The sequence below is a fragment of the Artibeus jamaicensis genome, unplaced genomic scaffold (assembly GCF_021234435.1).
Source record: "Artibeus jamaicensis isolate MK-2021 breed Jamaican fruit bat unplaced genomic scaffold, CSHL_Jam_final contig_196, whole genome shotgun sequence".
Lineage (NCBI taxonomy): Eukaryota > Metazoa > Chordata > Mammalia > Chiroptera > Phyllostomidae > Artibeus > Artibeus jamaicensis.
The window spans coordinates 1,483,126-1,500,217 of NW_026521401.1; the positions used below are offsets into that span (position 1 = coordinate 1,483,126).

Sequence of the window (17,092 nt, forward strand, 5' to 3'; positions counted from 1 at the left end):
CTTGCAGACACAGCTTCCTTCTTGTTGTGTTCACATGGCCTTTCCTCTATGCGTGCACACTTCTGGTGTCTCTTCCTATCAGGACACTAGTCTTAGTGGATTAGAGTCCCATTCTAATGACATCATTTAACTTTAATTACCTCCTTGAATGCCCTAGCTCCAAATACACATTGTGAGTTAAGACTTTAACATATGAGTTAGGGGGGTGGGCACAATTTAGTCCATAATGGACATATTTGTTATTCATAGCTCTTTCATTCATTCATTCAATCAACCTTTCTTGAATATCTACTGTGAGCCAGACAGTCTGGGTCTGGAGAATAAAAAGCCCTCAAGGAGCCCTGGCAGGTGTGGCTCAGTGAATTGAGCACCCATTTGCAGACCAAAGGGTTGCTGTTTTGATTCCTAGTCTAGGGCACATGCCTGGGTTGCGGTATAATAAATAGATAATTACAAAATAGCATAATCATACCATGATGGTGGTATGAAAACATTTAGATGAAGCATGTAATCCAGACTGGGTAGAGGGAGTCAAAGAGAATTTCCCAGAGGAAATGATTCCAAAATTGAGTCCTGAGAGATAAGGGAAATGACCACCAAGTGCAGTATATCACCTTGGATTGATCTTGGGTTACGTAAACTGTACAGGACATTTTGGAATAATTAGGAGCATTTGAATATAGACTGCATATTAGGTAATAGTGTCAAATGCTAAATATTTTGAGTGTGATTATGGTATTTATGGATATGTAGAAGGTTGTTCTTGCTAAAGTTTTAGGGGTTAAGTTTTGTGATGTTTTAACTTCTAGGTGGTTCAAAGAGAGAGATAAAGTAAATATAGCAAAACAAAGTATCACAACTGGTGAATCTAGATGAAAGGCATATTTGTTCATCGTACTATTCTTTTAAAAAATTTATTGTTATTGTATTATAATTGTCCCAATTTTCCCCCTTTGCCCTCCTCTGCTCAGCCCCCGCTCCACAGTTGATTCCCACACTGTTGTCCGTGTCCATGGTCATTCATACCTGTGCTTTGACTAGTCCCTTCCCTTTTCTACCATTATCCCCCTCCCTGGTCCCTCACTGTACTATTGTATTAACTTTTCTGTTTGAAACTTTCAAGGAAAAAGTTGCAGTGGTGAGAATTAGCCAGACAAAGAACTGGGAAAAGACAATGCAGGAAGGGCCTCACAGGGAGAATAGCAACTGAGATGTGAGGTGGAGAGGAATGAGGCTAGCAGGGTAGTTAGAAACCAGATCACAAAAGACTCACTGCATTAGGGAGTTTGGGGTTTTTTCCTGATAGTGAGAAATACCGAAGAATTTCAAGGAAGAAGGGGTAACAAAGGATGAGATTTATATTTTAGATTGATGACTTAGGCAGTTGGAAAATGGATTTGGTGTAGTGTAGAGGACTCCTTAGGAGACTGATCTGTCAGGACCTAGGTTAGAATAATGGTGGCCCAAACTAAGATGGTGTCAATGAAGAGGCAAGATGTGAACATGTTTGTAAGATATTGGGGGTAGTAGCACCAGTAGGTAGACAGGGAAAAGTTAGAGTAATTCCCATATTTCTGGCTAAAAGTTGGGATTCTTTTGGAAAATGGGGTTCTTTTATAAGATGTCTCATCTATTTTACTCATAAGTTTCAACTTAAATTCTACCTCCTTTCACAATCTTCCTCATATTTCTTCCTGAACTAATTTCTTTATCCTGAGAACAGCAATATGCCTCTCTGCTCATTTAACAACTATTTTTATATTGTACTCTGAATTTTTTCTATCTGTTTATGTTTTTCCTGACCATTTATATTGTAAAGGCTACTCTCTATATATACAGGCATAAACTCCCTTTTTATTACAAAATGATAAAGATATAATTCTGTAACAACAGTATCACACTCAAGCACGCCATATGATATTTTAGGTGAAATATTCACATTTAAACTATAAATTATTATTATTTTTGAAAGATTTTATTTATTTATCTTTAGAGGGGAAGGGAAGGAGAGAGGGAGAGAAATACAATGTATGGTTGCCTCTCATGCATCCCCTGCTGGGGACTGGCCTGCAACCCAGGCATGTGCCCTGAGTGGAAATCGAACTGCAATCTTTTGGTTTGCAGGCCCGTGCTCAATCCACTGAGCTACACCAGCCAGGGCTAAACTATAAATTATTATACCCATATTATTTTAAGTATATTTTATTGATTATGCTATTACAGTTGCTCGTTTTTTTCTCACCTTTATCCCTCTTTGCCCTGCACCCCCCTTCCCACCAGCATTCCCTCCCTTAGTTCATGTCCATAGGTCATACATATAAGTTCTTTGGCTTCTCCATTTTCTTTACTATTCTTAACCTCCTCCTGTCTATTTTGTACATACTGTTTATGCTTCTCATTCTCTGTACCTTTTCCCACATTCTCTCCCTCCCCCTCCCCACTGATAACCCACCATGTATTCTCCATTTCTGTGATTGTTCCTGTTCTACTTGTTTGCTCAGTTTGTTTTTGTTTATTAGGTTCAGTCATTGATAGTTGTGAGTTTGTTGTCATTTTACTGTTCATAGTTTTGATCTTTTTCTTAGATAAGTCACTTTAACGTTTCATATAATAAGGGCTTGGTGATGATGAACTCCTTTAACTTGACCTTAGCTGGGAAGCACTTGATCTGCCCTTCCATTCTAAATGAAAGCTTTGCTGGATAGAAGAATCTTGGATGTAGGTCCTTGCCTTCCATGACTTCAACTAGTTCTTTCTAGCCCCTTCTTGCTTGCAAGGTCTCTTTTAAGAAATCAGCTGATAGTCTTCTGGGCACTCCTTTGTAGGTAACTGTCTCTTTTTCTCTTGCTGGTTTTAAGATTCTTGTCTTATCTTTAATTTTGGGTAATGCAATTATGATGTGTTTTGGTGTGTTCCTCCTTGGGTCCAACTTCTTTGGGACTCTGAGCTTCCTGAACTTCCTGGAAGTCTGTTTCCTTTGCCAGAGTGGGGAAGTTTTCCTTCATTATTTGTTCAAATAAGTTTTTAATTTCTTTCTTCCTCTTCTCCTTCTGGCACCCCTATGGGTCAGATGTTGGAACATTTAAAGTTGTCCTGGAGGTTCCTAAGTCTCTCCTCATTTTTTTGAATTCTCGTTTCTTTATTCTGTTCTGGTTGAATGTTTCTTTCTTCCTTCTAGTCCAAATCGTTGAATTGAGTCCCAGTTTTCTTCCCTTCATTGTTGATTCCCTGTATATTTTTCTTTATTTCACTTTGCATAGCCTTCACTTCTTCCTCTGTTTTGCATCTGTGATCAGTCATTTCTGTGAGCATCCTGATTACCAGTGTTTTGAACTGTGCACCTGATACATTGGCTATCTCCTTGTCACTTACTTCTTTTTCGGGAGTTTTGATCTGCTCTTTCATTTGGGTGGTATTTCTTTGTCTCAGTGCACCTGTTATGTTGTAAGGGGTGGAGTCTTAGGTATTTGCCAGGTTGGGGCAACCCACATTGCTGCATTTTGGCTCTGTATGTTGGGGAGGGGTCAGAGAGGGAACAGTGCCGCTTGCTCGGCTCTTGCTCCACTTTCAGTGACTTCTCTTGCTATCCACAAGCAAATTGGGCCCTTCTGGTGCTGATTCTCAGATGGTGGGTTTGTGTATGTTCTAGGACCCCGTAGGTCTCTCCAGCAAACTCTGCTGTGAGGCTAGGGGTTTTTCCTGTTGCCAAAACCCCCACAGATTTTGTAGCCAGAGGTTTTGAGGCTTCAGTTTCCCATGCTGGGACCCTGGGTTGCACAGTCTGTCTCACTCCCCAGTTGTTCCTCCCAGTTATCCACATGCAAATGTGGGACCACCTGGTCTGCTAGCCACCACCTTGCCTGCCCAGTCTATTACCTTGCCATGTGTCCTCTCCACCCCTGCTGCCCATTTTTACCCCACCTACCAGTCTGAATGAATGTTTCTTCTTTAACTCCTTGGTTATGGCCTTTCATATAATTCGATATTGGCAGTTCTAGTTGTCTTTTCTTTTCAGATTGGTTATTGTCCTCCTTTTGGTTGTGTGAAGAAGCAAAGCATGTCTACCTATGCCTCCATCTTGCTTAGAAGTCTCTAATCCTTTTTTTATTACACTCATATTATTGCCCTACCAACCACACTCAAACAGGCATTACTTCTGCCAGGCCCCTGTATTTTGTTTGGCCAAAATGTGCACATGTTTTTTTCCATTAAATGAAGGACACATTTTTCATTGTCACCAATAACTTTATTGTTTTAGATGTTTTGAGTATGTCAGTTATCTCCCACATGGTATAACATTTATTGTTCTCAATTAATGTCTTGATTGGATTACTATCAACTTCAGTTTGTCTACCTAACCGTGGAGTATCAGTAAGAAATCTCCAGCATGAAGCTTTGCAAACCATTTTTGACATGTTCAATCAGTCACAGCACCTTCTGCGTACACTGCACAAATCTTCTTGTGTTTCAGTTGTGTTTTTACCTTTCTTGAAATAAGAAAGCAGAATATGTGCTCAAAATGTCACTTATTTTCTTCTGTCTTCAATATTAAAATGACTACACAAAAATTCACCGATTTTGGTAAGTTTTTCTTGTAAATGCACACTTATGGGACAGCTGTCACAATACAATCTCACAAAATTGTTTTGAAAGAAGTTAAAGACAACTAAGTGCTACTAGAGCCATCTTACAGAAGAAAACCAAAGGAACTTTTTGGCCAACCATCTGTATGTATTACAAAAAACTTTTAAAATTATGTATCTGATAATTATTTGACAATTATTTGTTGAACTATTGCATAGGGAATTAAGAGAATTTTTCATTGATATTGTAGCAGGTGACATCAGTAATAGAATTCTGCTAAGTTCTTTGTACTATTTGGAGATAGTCACTATGCATTTTAACATACATACATTTTTAAAAAAGATACCTTGAACTGACAAAAAAACCTGAAATATCCAGGTTAGTTATGTATTTGATTTTTTTTTTCTGGACACCTGGATCCTTTGTCATGGATGCTGTCTTGCTTTTTGTGAGGATACATTCTAGTTCCCACCTTTCATCCATCAAAGTGCTGGCATTAGAAGGGTTTGGCTTGCAGGCTAGTACTCTTCCAGGACAGAACTTTTTTAAGTTCTCTGCCTTTAATAGTGACTCATCAAGAATGGCAGCAGGTATGGCTCTTTCAGAATAAAAGATGGTGAACTTGCAGTTTAAAAGACCTCATCAATTGATTTATAGAAGTAGTAGTTTAAACAAGTAGCAGGAAAACAGAAGTATCAAGCATTTTTTTAAAAATATTCTGAACTTGTCTGATGAACTCATGTGATGGAGTGATTGAGAAGTAGCAGATCAGGGGAATGATTGTTGGGAACATTACTTTGGGTGTGATATAAGCATCTATGCCAAATAGAAATTGATGGTTCATGAGGATTCCTTTTAGAAATTTCTCACCAAATGCTTGTTTATTTAATTGGTATGCTTTGAATCCCTAATAACTTTTCTAGTGATCAGTAAACATAGTGAGTGTTTCTTAGGTGCAATATCAGTGAGGCTGTTGTTGCAGCATCCCATAGTTTGACCTCAGCCTTCAGTCTTCCCAGCTTTCTGTATCATTCCCAATAAATCTATACTTTGACCACATCAAGGCCTCTTTCTTGTTCAGTGACCTCACTCTGTTTACACTAGGCTTTATACCCCTGGAAGCATTTTTTTAGACAGCCTACATGCATGGCTCATTACTTTAATTGTTTCCTTACCATTACCATCAGTTCTGTGGTACCTTTTTCCTTTCCTTTCACTTTCCCATAGTGCTCCAGTCCTGAGTCAAGTTAGTCACCCGACGTCTCTACTCTTATACCTGGCCTGCTGAGTGCTGCCAGAGAAAATCATACGACTATGTGTCTTGGGATCAGGATAAATCTATGATTTCCAACATTATCTGGGTCCCTATGGCACCCTTTTCCTCTGAGGCCTGTTCCAAGCATTTTAACTTTTCTTTCTAAGCCTCTTGTCTCTACCATTTTTCTCTTTAATCTTAGCAAATGATCTTTTTATTTTTATTTCACTGAAAAAATAGAGGCCATCAAGTAGAACTTCCTTTAGTTTCCTATCAGCAAACACAGCTATCCTTTCTTTCTGTCTTTGTGCCTGAATCTAAACTTTCTACTTGTATGTGAATTTAATTCACTTATGCTTCTACTGTTTCTCCATAAGTGGCGCCACTCTCTCCTCCATTGCCTCAGCAGAATAACTGTGAGTCATCCTAAACTACTCTCTCTTAGCACCTCTCCACCACATGTGCATTTACCAAGTTCTGTAGATATTTAATTATTCTTTTTTCTTCATTTACTCTGCCACTGTCAGTTGAGGTTCTCATCAGTTCTAGATTACTGCAGTTGGCTGCTAAACTTTGCCTCTAGTCTGCCTCCCTAGAAATCTTTCTAAGATACAGTTCCGATAATGTAATTTCCCTGCCTAAAATCCTTCATAGTTTTATATTGTTTTTAGAATTAAGTTTAAGCTCTTAGGATAAAAGACCCTCAGTTACGTAGTCCCTGTTTATGTCATGTTTTTTCACCACTCCCTCAAACCATCATTCTGGTTTATGTCTAATACTACATGCAGTTTCCTGAACTAATTTAAAACTCAGCCTATATTGTCTGCTCTAGAAAGCTTCCCCAGGTACTTCCTTTTTCCTCCCCTTCCCACACCCTAACCATTTTGGATGACTCTCCTCCATGTTAATCTAGCATGGTGTGTGTACTTCTGTCTTACCATGTACCTCTGAAAATCTTTTTTATTCACTTGAGTGCTTCCCCATATAGTTAGCTGCTGCTGCTGCTTTTTCTTCATGGTGGGAGAGTTTTATTGAAAAGTTGGTGAGTAAGTCTAAGTCCACAAGTGATAAAATACTTATAGAACATTTTTCATAGAGAAAACCCAATAACTCTGAAATTGAGAAATTAATAAACTTATAAGCTTGGTTTTTCAAAGTATGGGGACAACTATTAGAAAAAAAGAATTAAAAACTAAAATGGCTAAAGGAGGTTAAGAGCCTATGACAGGGGTGTCAAATTCATTTTCACTCGGGGGCCACATCAGTCTTACAGTTTGCCTTCTAGGGGCTGAATATAATTTTAGGACTGTATAAATGTCCTAAACAGTTAACAATAAAGGGGTTAATAAAACTCCTTCACAGTTAAGTGAGAGCTCAGCACTGCCACCAGGTAGAAACAAGGTGCCAGGTAGGATAAAACAAAGTAGAGGGCCGAATTCGGCCTGTGGGACTTGTGTTTGCCACTTGTGGCCTATAATGTATAAGGAATTGCAGGGAGAGAGGAGTTGCTCTATTCATAGGCTTGCAGAATTATTTGATATTTAACAGTATCTGAATGCATAATTTTAAAAAGTAAAAATTAAAATGAAAAACTGATGACAGTGTCTATAAAAAGAATAGTGTACACATTAAGCCAAGTATAGATAAAAAGAACAGCACATTGATATATTCAGCAATGAACATTGCTTTCTTAAACTTGGAATCGAAATGGCCTGGCCAAATTTTTTTCATAATCAAAGTGTAAATTAATCTTTTCATGGTTAGGAACTCTATTTTTCTTGCTAGGTATTCCTTTCTCCCACTTTTCTCTTGAGAGTTTATTCATTTCATTTTTTTAAAGAAAAGGCATTCATCTTTCCAGCTATATTCCAGTTTTTAAAACTTGATCTTTATTTTATTTTTCCATCACCATTTAGTTTCCTTATACGTCTCTCCCCTCTTCAGTTGCCGCACTGTTGACTATGTCCGTGAATCCTTTTTCCCTTTTGCTCAATCTCTCTCCCCCCTAACCTCCACACCCCTTAGCTATCATCCTGCTCTCCATCTGTGAGTCTGTCCCCATTTTTCTTGTTAGGTCGGTTTGTTCATTAGATTCCTAGTTAGCTTCTTGAGGATAGTTATTTTGATTATCTCCTGCTGTGTAAAAAAACCATTGTAACTTAATGTCTTAAAATGCATAATTTATTATTTCTCAAAATTCTTTGGGTGATTGACTCTTTGATGGTTCCACTAGTTTTCTTTGGAGTCATTTCTGTAGCTGCAGTCAGGTGGCGGCTGGGCCTGGAACATCCAAGATGGCTCAGCTGGGACACTAGGATATCTAGGACTTGCGCACTCTCTCTCCCATGTTTGCTCGGGGCTTTTTCCTCTCCAGGTGGCCTCTTCAGTAGAGAAGCCAGATTTCTTGGTGGCTCACAACTCTTGGGAGTGCAGAAGTGGAAGTTTCCAGGCTTTCTTAGGGTGTAGACTTGGCACTAGAACAATGCTCCTTCTGTGGCATTCTGTTGGTTAAAATGAGTCAGAGGGCTAGCTGACATTTAGTGTTGGAGGGGATTCCCAAGAACATGAACACCAGGAGGCCTGATTCATTGGAAGGGGTTCATCTTTAGAGATTTTCTACCACAACAAATAATAATTTTTTTAACTTTATTTTTAATTTTGATTGTAAAGAGAGGGGAAGGGAGAGAGAAGGCAAGAGAGAGAGAAACTTTGATATGAGAGAGAAACATCAATTGGCTATTTCTGTATGTGCCTCTACTGGGGACCAAACCTGCACGTGCCTAACTGGGAATCAAGCTAGTGACCTTTCTGTTTGTGAGATGATGCTCAACCAACTGAGCCACACTGGGAGGGGTGCAAGTAACACATCTTATTTAACTTTTTCTGTTTGGCATGTATTACTGTCTTTTAGATATAGGAAATTACAGAAGTTATATAAATAGGAGACATATAATTAGAGATGTTTTAGAAATGTGCAAGATAAATTATGGGGAGAATCAGAGGCTGGGATATCAACCATCAAGCTCTTACAAATAAGGTGAGTTTAAAAGGATCATTATAAGACTTCTGGTAGTTGAACAAAAAGGAAGAAATAGATTCAGAAGGAATTGGTGTTTGATTATTTTAAACATTAGGACAGAGAAAGAAGTAAAAAAAAATTATTATTTTGACCCTAGGTAACTATGTGCCACATGGACAGTAGTTGGGAAGTAGAATTCCAGTTATAAGTTCTGCACTAAAACTTAAGATAATAAATTTGGGCCCCTGACCAGTGTGGCTCAGTTGGTTGGGTATTATCCCGCTAACCAAAAGGTTGCCAGTTCAATTCCCAGTCAGTGCATGTGCCTGAGTTATGGGTTCCATCTTCCATTCCTGGTAAGGGTGCTTGCAAAAGGCAGCTAGTTGATGTTTCTCAACCTCTCTTTCTCCCTCATTTCTTCTCTCTCTAAAATAGATGAATACATAAATAATAAAAATACTTTTTTAAATATAAAAATAATAAATTTGATTTTATGAGATCTGTGAGTTAAAAAACTCAGTAGGCAATTGGAAATGAGAGACTCGAATACAGAAGAGATGCTATGTCTCAGTTTAGTGTTGACTGCATAGAGATGATAGTTAAAACTACAGAAGTAAATTTTCTGTGGGAAAAAGTTTAGGGTAGGGCTCAGTTCTGAACCTTGGTTTACACCCACAGCTTGGGAGTAGAAAGAAGAGAAGGCAAAAATAATAATCAGAAATAAAGGGAAAGTTCAGAATAGTATAATAGAATTTGAAAAGAGAGAAGATGATTAATAGTGTCAGAAACAGGTAGGAAGTAAAAATGAGAACTAGGTCTGAATAAAGGCCATGGTAGTTATTGAGTATAACCAGTGGGATTTTTAGGCAGGGGTAGTAAATTAGTAGATTTGTTTTCCCCAAATACTTTATTATGAAAATTTCTGATACTAGGAGAAGCCAAAAGTATTGTACATAAACATTTGCCACCTAGATTCAGCAATTAACATTCTGATAAATTTGTTTCAGTAATATCTTTCCATCTGTCTATCCCTCTATCTAGTCATTGGTTCATCTTTTCTTTTCTTGATGTGTATCAGAGTAAGTTGCATTCACCAATAACTTCACTGCTGAACCCATAAACATATATTATTAATTAGAGTATAATATTATTTGCATTTCTTTTTTTAGTAGTAAAGTATATGCAATTAAATACATAAATTTTAAGTATACCATTGAATAAGGTTTTTTTTCATAAAAGATTTTATTTATTTATTTTTAGAGAGAGGGTGAGGGAGGGAGAAAGAGGGAGAGAAACATTGATATGAGGAACTTCGATCTCTGCTTCTCACACACAAAGCAGCTGAAGATTGGGCCCCAAACCCAGGCATGTTCCCTGAGCAGGAATTGAACTGGTGACCTCTTTGCTTTGTGGGATGATGCCCAACCAACTGAACCATACTGGTGAGGGCTACCATTGAATGAGTTTTGATAAATGTATGTACCTGTATAAATCAAACCTCATAAAAATATAGGAAATACTAGTGTTAAATCAGATGGTCCTCTAGTGCACGTTTTTAGTCACTCCCTGTTCCAGTTCTCCCAAAGGCAACTACTGTTCGATGGTTTCACCATAAATGAATTCTGCTTTTTCCAGAACATCATCACACAGATGAACTCATACAATATGTTTGTTTTTATGTAGGACTTCATTCAGCTTTTGAGTGCTTTTGACACTCACTCAGTTTGTCTCTTTTTATTGTCAAGTAGTATTCTTTTGAGTATACCACAGTTTGTTTAGCCATACCTTTGTTGATGGGCATCAGCAATTTCAGATTTTAATTATTAAGAATAAAGCTGCTAGGGACATTCAAGTGCAAGTCTTTGTGTGAACATATACTTTTATTTCTCTAGGATAAATTCCTAGGAGTAGAATTGCTGGATTGTAGAGTAGGTATACTGGGGTGTGCAAAAGTGGATTTACAGTTGGGAGTACATAAAACATAGTTTATTCTTGTAATATTATTTATTATTGTATTTTTTGTATTATAACTATAAACCTACTTTTGCTACTCATATATATTTAGTTTTATAAGAAATGGCCAGATATATTTCCAAAGTGCGTATGCCATATTATACTCTACCTACAATGCATGAGAGTTCTGGTTGTTTCATAGCCTTGCCATCCAAGTGGTTACAGAGTAGTATTTCTTTGTTGTTTAAATTTGCCTTTCCTTAATGACTAATGATACTGATCACTTTTTTTCCATGTGCTTTTTGGCCATTCATGCATCTGTTTTGGTGAAGTGCCCAGTTAAATTTTTTTTGGTTGAGTTCTGAGCTTTTTATTATTGTGTCATGAGTTCATTAAACATTCCACATATATGTTCTTTGTCAGTTATTGGGTGGTCCAAAAAGTCCATTTAGGTTTTCCATAAAATAAAAGAAAGATTTTTTCATTTTCACCAATAACCTTATTGATCTGGTTATTTTCAGTGTGTCAGCTGTCTTCCACATGGTATGATGTCGATTGTTCTCAATTATTGTCTTAATATGATGGCTATCAACTCCAACAGGTCTACCTGACTGTGGAGCATCTACAGCATAAAACTTTGCAGACCACTTTTGACAGGTTTGATCAGTCCCAGCACCTTCAATATATACTGCATAAATCTTGTTTTGAATTTCAGTTGCATTTTTACCTTTCTTGAAATAATAAAGGATAATATAGGAGAAATGTCACTTATTTTCTTCCATCTTTAATATCATAATGGCCCCACAAAAATTCACCAATTTTTGATAAGTCTTTTTTTTTTAACGCACACTGATATGGCAGCTGTCACAATACAGTCTAACAAAATAGTTTCAAATGAAGTTAAAGACAACTAAGTTCTACTAGAGCTATCCTCTGGGAAAAAACAAATGAGCATTTTGGCCAACCCAACATAGTTCTGTAAAAATTTTCTTCTACTCTCTGACTCATTCTTTTTTTAATTGCATTTGTTGATGAACAGAAATTTTAATTTCAAAGATGTCTAATATATCAAGTTTTCTTGTATAGTTACTGCATTTTCTGTCATGTCTATGACACCTTTTCCTACTCTGAAGTACCAAAGATAGTCTGCAATGTTTTCTTATGGAAATGGTATCATTTTAGCTTTTGTTTTTATGTCTGTGATACATCTCAAATTAATTTTTGTGTACAGCGGTAGGGGTTCAGGCTCATTTTTTCCCATGTGGATATCCAGTTGTTCCAGCATTGTTTCTTGAAAAGGCTTTCCTTTCCCCATTGAATTTCTGGACACTGCCAAAAACCAAATGGTATAGTCATTTGTGTAGTGGGTCCATTTCTGAAGACTACTCTGTTGCATTGATGTTTTTTGTCTGTCTTTGTGCCAGATCATGCTTGTCTTAATTATTATGGTTTTATAGTAAATAATGAAGTCAAATAATGCAATGTCTTCTACTTTTTTCCTTCAAGATTGCTTTGGATATTATGTTTTTTATTTTGACATTTATTTTTGCATTTCCATATATTTTTAAAAGCAGCTTGTCAGTTTCTACTAAAGCAAAACAAAATTGGTGAAAATACAGTTGTCTTGAATCTATAGATCTATGCAGGGGATATTGACATAATAATATTGAACAATTCAATCCATAAACATGATACACATTTGGATTTATGTAAGTTTTTTATTTATATTAGCAACATTTTATAATGATCAGTATATAGGTCTTGCACATATTTCTTTAAAATTCTAAAGAAATTTATTCCTAAGTATTTTATGTTCTTTAATACTAAGTAGAATCAGATTTTTAAAAAATTTCCATCTGGCCCTGGCTGGTGTGGCTCAGTGGATTGAGCATGGGCCTGTGAAACAAAGGGTTGCTGGTTCGATTCCCAGTCAGGGCACATGCCTGGGTTGCAGGCCAGGTCCCCAGTAGGGGACACATGAGAGGTAACCACACATTGATGTTTCTCTCCCGCTCTTTCTCCTTCCCATCCCCTCTCTCTAAAAATAAATAAATGAAATATTTTTATTTTTTTAAAAGATTTAATTTATTTATCTTTAGAGGGGAAGGGAAGGAGATAGGGAGAGAAATATCAATGTATGGTTGCCTCTCATGTGTCGCCTGCTGGGAGCTGGTCTGCAGCTCAGGCATGTGCCCTGACTGGGAATTGAACCACGATCATCTGGTTTGCAGGCCTGCACTCAATCCACTGAGCTACACCAGCCAGGGCAGTAAAATATTAAAAAAAAAATTTTTTTCATCTGGTCCTGACCAGTGTGGCTCACTTGGTTGGGTATCGTCCCACAAAGCAAACAGTCTCTGGTTCGATACCAGTCAGGGCACAAGCGTAGGTTGTGGTTTCAGTACTCGTTTGGGTATGTAGGAGAGGCAATTGATTGGTGTTTCTCTCTCACATTAACGTTTCCCTAAAACTCTCTAAAAGTCAGTAAAGTTTAAATTTCTTTAACTTTCTTGTTAGGACGTAAGCATAGTTTATTTTTATGTAGTAACCTTATACTTGATACTTTTCTAAATTCATGTATTTGTATATTAGTTGTTTTATAGAATCTGTAGGATTTTCTACATACATGATCATGACTTCTGTAAACATACATACAGTTTTCTTTCTTTCTTTCAAATCTTAAGCCTTTTATTTCTTGTAAATATTACTGCACTGGCTAGGACCTCCAGTACAATGTTAAATAGAAGTGGCAGAGTGGGGGGTGAGGTGCTGAGATGGGAGTAAAAGACAGAAAACTGTACTTGAACAACAGTTAAATGAAAAGAAGTGGCAGAGTAGTAGACATCACTGCCTTGTTTCTGCTCTTAGGAAAAATGTTTAATATTTTACTGTTTAGTTTGATAATAGCTATAGGGTTTTTGTAGATGCCCTTCATCAAATTGAGGAAGTTCTCTTATATATCTACTTTTCAGAGAGTTTTTAACATGAATTGGTGCATAATTTTGTAAAATGGTTTTTCTGCATCTATAAAAATTATCAAAGGATTTTTCTCTTTGATCTAATATGGCGAATTGCATTAATTTATTTTCAAATGTTAACCCTTCATTTTTGGGATAAACCCAACTTGGATAAGATATATTGTTTTTATATATTTCTGGATTTGTCTTGCTAATATTATTTAAGGAATTTTATAGAGGCATACTATTCTGGTTTTTTTTTCTGATTTTTAAAAATTTAATTATATCACTTGCTCAGGGGTGGATGTTAATATTTCTATGATTATAGATATTTCTATTTCCAAACAGTTAATAAACTCTTGTATTCATTTAATGACTATAGAAAAAAATTATAAGCATAATGTCTGAACATTTTTCTTCTCTTATGTACAAAGTACACACAACACACACATATACACACTATTGGTTTACTTTGTATTTTATAGTAGAGGTATGGGAAGGAGAAAATCTTAGCCTAAGACATGAATCTTTTGATTGTTTTTACCAGGTTTCATATTTAAATATGTTTAACTTGTACTACTAAACTCAGTGAATATCACTTCGATAGGATATAATCCATGTGAGTTTTTAATTGAATTTGTCGAGTGACATTGTTTAATTGTATAGGTTTCAGGTGTACAGTTTTACACTACATTATTTGTATATTGTATTGTGTGTTCACCACCCCAAGTCAAGTCTCCTTCCATTGTGATTTATTCCCCCTATACCCTGTTCTACTTTCTCCCAACCTTCTTTCCTCTGGAAATCACCAACCATACTGTTGCTGTGTCTATGAAGGCACAGCAACAGTATGGTTGGTGTGCCTTCTTGTGGTATGGTTTTCCTTTTTTTTTCTTTATCTCTTTACCTTTTTCACCTAGTGCCACAATCCCCCTCCCCTCTAAAAGCTGTCAGTCTATCCTGTATCCATGAGTCTGTCACAATTTTGCTTGTTAGTTAATTTTGTTTGTTAGATTCCAAATAAGGTAATTTTGTTTGTTAGATTCCACATATAGAGAAGTCCTTGATACTTCTCTTTCTCTGACTGTCCTATTTCACTTACTATAATGCTGTCCACATCTATCTTACTGTTGTAAAGGGTAAGATTTCCTTCTTTATGGTTAAGTAGTTAGTATTCTATTGCATAAATGTGCCACAGCTTTATTATCCATTCACCTACTAATGGACACTTGGACTGCTTCCACATCTTGGCTATTATAAATAATGCTTCAATGAATGCAGGGATGCATATATTCTGTTGAATTAATGTTTAGGATTTCACTAAATATATTCCACTCCAGGAGTGCAATTTCTGGGTAATAAGGCAGATCCATTTTTAATTTTCTGAGGTAACTCCATACTGCTTTCCACAGGGGCTGTACCAGTCTGCATTCCCACCTCCCAACAGTGCATGAGGGTTCCTTTTTCTCCACATCCTCTACAACACTTGTTTGTTGATTTATTGATGATAACCATTCTGACAGGTGTGAGATGATATCTCATTGTGATTTTAATTTGCGTTTCTCTGATGAGTAGTGAAGTTGAGCATGTTTTTATATGTCTGTTGGCCATGCGTATGTCTTCTTTAGAGAGATATCTATTCAAGTCCTTTGCCCATTTTTTAATTGGTTTGTTTTTTGGTGTTGAGTTTTATAAGTTCTTCACAAATTTTGGAATTTAACCCTTATCAAATGTATCATTGGCGAATATGTTGTCCCATTCAGTGGATTGTCTTTTCATTTTGTTGATGGTTTCCTTTGCTGTGCAAAAAATGTTTTAGTTTGATGTGGTCCCACTTGTTTTTTCTTTTTTTATTCCCTTTGCCCAAGGAGATATGTCAGAAAAAATATCACTACAAGAAATGTCTAAGGTTTTACTGCCAGTGTTTTCTTCTAGGATTTTTATGGTTTTGAGTCTAAAATTTGTCTTTAATCCATTTTGAGTTTATTCTTGTGTGTCATGCAAGAAAGTGGTGTATTTTCATTTTTTCTTGCATATTTCTGTCCAATTTTCCCAACACCATTTATTGAATAGACTGTCTTTACCCCAAGGTATGTTTTCGCCTCTTTTGTCAAATATTAATGGACTATAAAGTATAAAGGTGTGGGTTTATTTCTGGGCTATTTTGTTCCATTGATCTACATGTGGTTTTATACCAGTACCGAGCCGTTTTGATTACTATGGCCTATAGTATAGTGTGGTATCAGGCAGTGTGATTCTTCCAACTTTGTTCTTCTTTCTCAAGATTGCTGGCCAACTTGACTAGAAGTTGCTTGGTGACTTCTGGTCAAGATGGAGGCATAGGTAAATATAGTTGCTTCCTCACACAACCACAGCAAAAATTACAACTAAACTATAAAACAACTATTACCCAGAACTGTGAGAAAATTGAGCTGTGTGGAAGTCCAACAACCAAGGAACTAAAGAAGTCACATTCATTCAGATGTGTAGGAGGGGCAGAGATGCAGAAAAGTCTCGTCCCATATGCACATGTGGTAGATAAAAATCATGAGGGAGTGAGGAATCCCAGCCCCATGCCATACCACCCAACTCAGGGTTCCAGTGCCAGAAGATAAATCCCCATAACTTTTTTTTCATGACTAAGTAATTTATTTAAGCCACCTCCTGCTATTAGCAAAGAGATGGAAGATTAGTATACTCTAGTCATCATTTGATATTAGGATAGAAAGTCAGCTTAAGGACCCATATATTTTTTTGGTCCATGTGCAGAGTAATGTTCCAAACCAGTGCTGTGGTCCAGGTTCTCTTTATTCATCTTCATAGCCATTTGGAAGTGGATTCATGTGAGGATTATGGAACAGAGTATGGTTACTATCTCCCCAGGGAAAGGGCTTGGATCTGATGAGGAGATGGGGGTAGGTGATGAACTTGGGTCTCTTGTGCTGTCTGTGATGCGACTTCAGAAAGACGTTCAGCATGCTCACTCCCACCCTGGGGAGCTCAACAAAGTTGGTAAGGGCCCTCCACCTGTGAGCTGAGCCCTCTTCACTGTGGGCACCACCTGACATAGACTGTGCTAGCTGTGGCTGGAAATGACCTAGTAGCTCAGAAACATGGGAGACCCAGCCGCTGCTGCCATTTTTGACCAGGACCTCAAATCCCCATAACTTTTGGCTGTAAAAACCAATAGTGGGTGGGACAGTGGAAGAAACTGTAGGATTCTCAGGCATCTCCTCTAAAAGGACCCATAATGCACTTAGGACTTACATAGACTCACTCCCTCTGGGATCCATCACTGGGGCAGTGGCTCGAAGGGCATCAGTG

General features: G+C 37.2%; 1 protein-coding gene and 1 pseudogene across 2 annotated transcripts in view; one reads left to right on the forward strand and one right to left on the reverse strand.

Moving 5' to 3' along the window:
- RNF214 (ring finger protein 214) overlaps window positions 1-17,092 on the forward strand; it is a 55,774-nt gene that overhangs the window by 14,752 nt on the left and 23,930 nt on the right. The gene's annotated exons all lie outside the window — the stretch shown is intronic.
- On the reverse strand, window positions 16,576-16,907 carry LOC119050780 (cytochrome c oxidase subunit 6A1, mitochondrial-like; annotated as a pseudogene).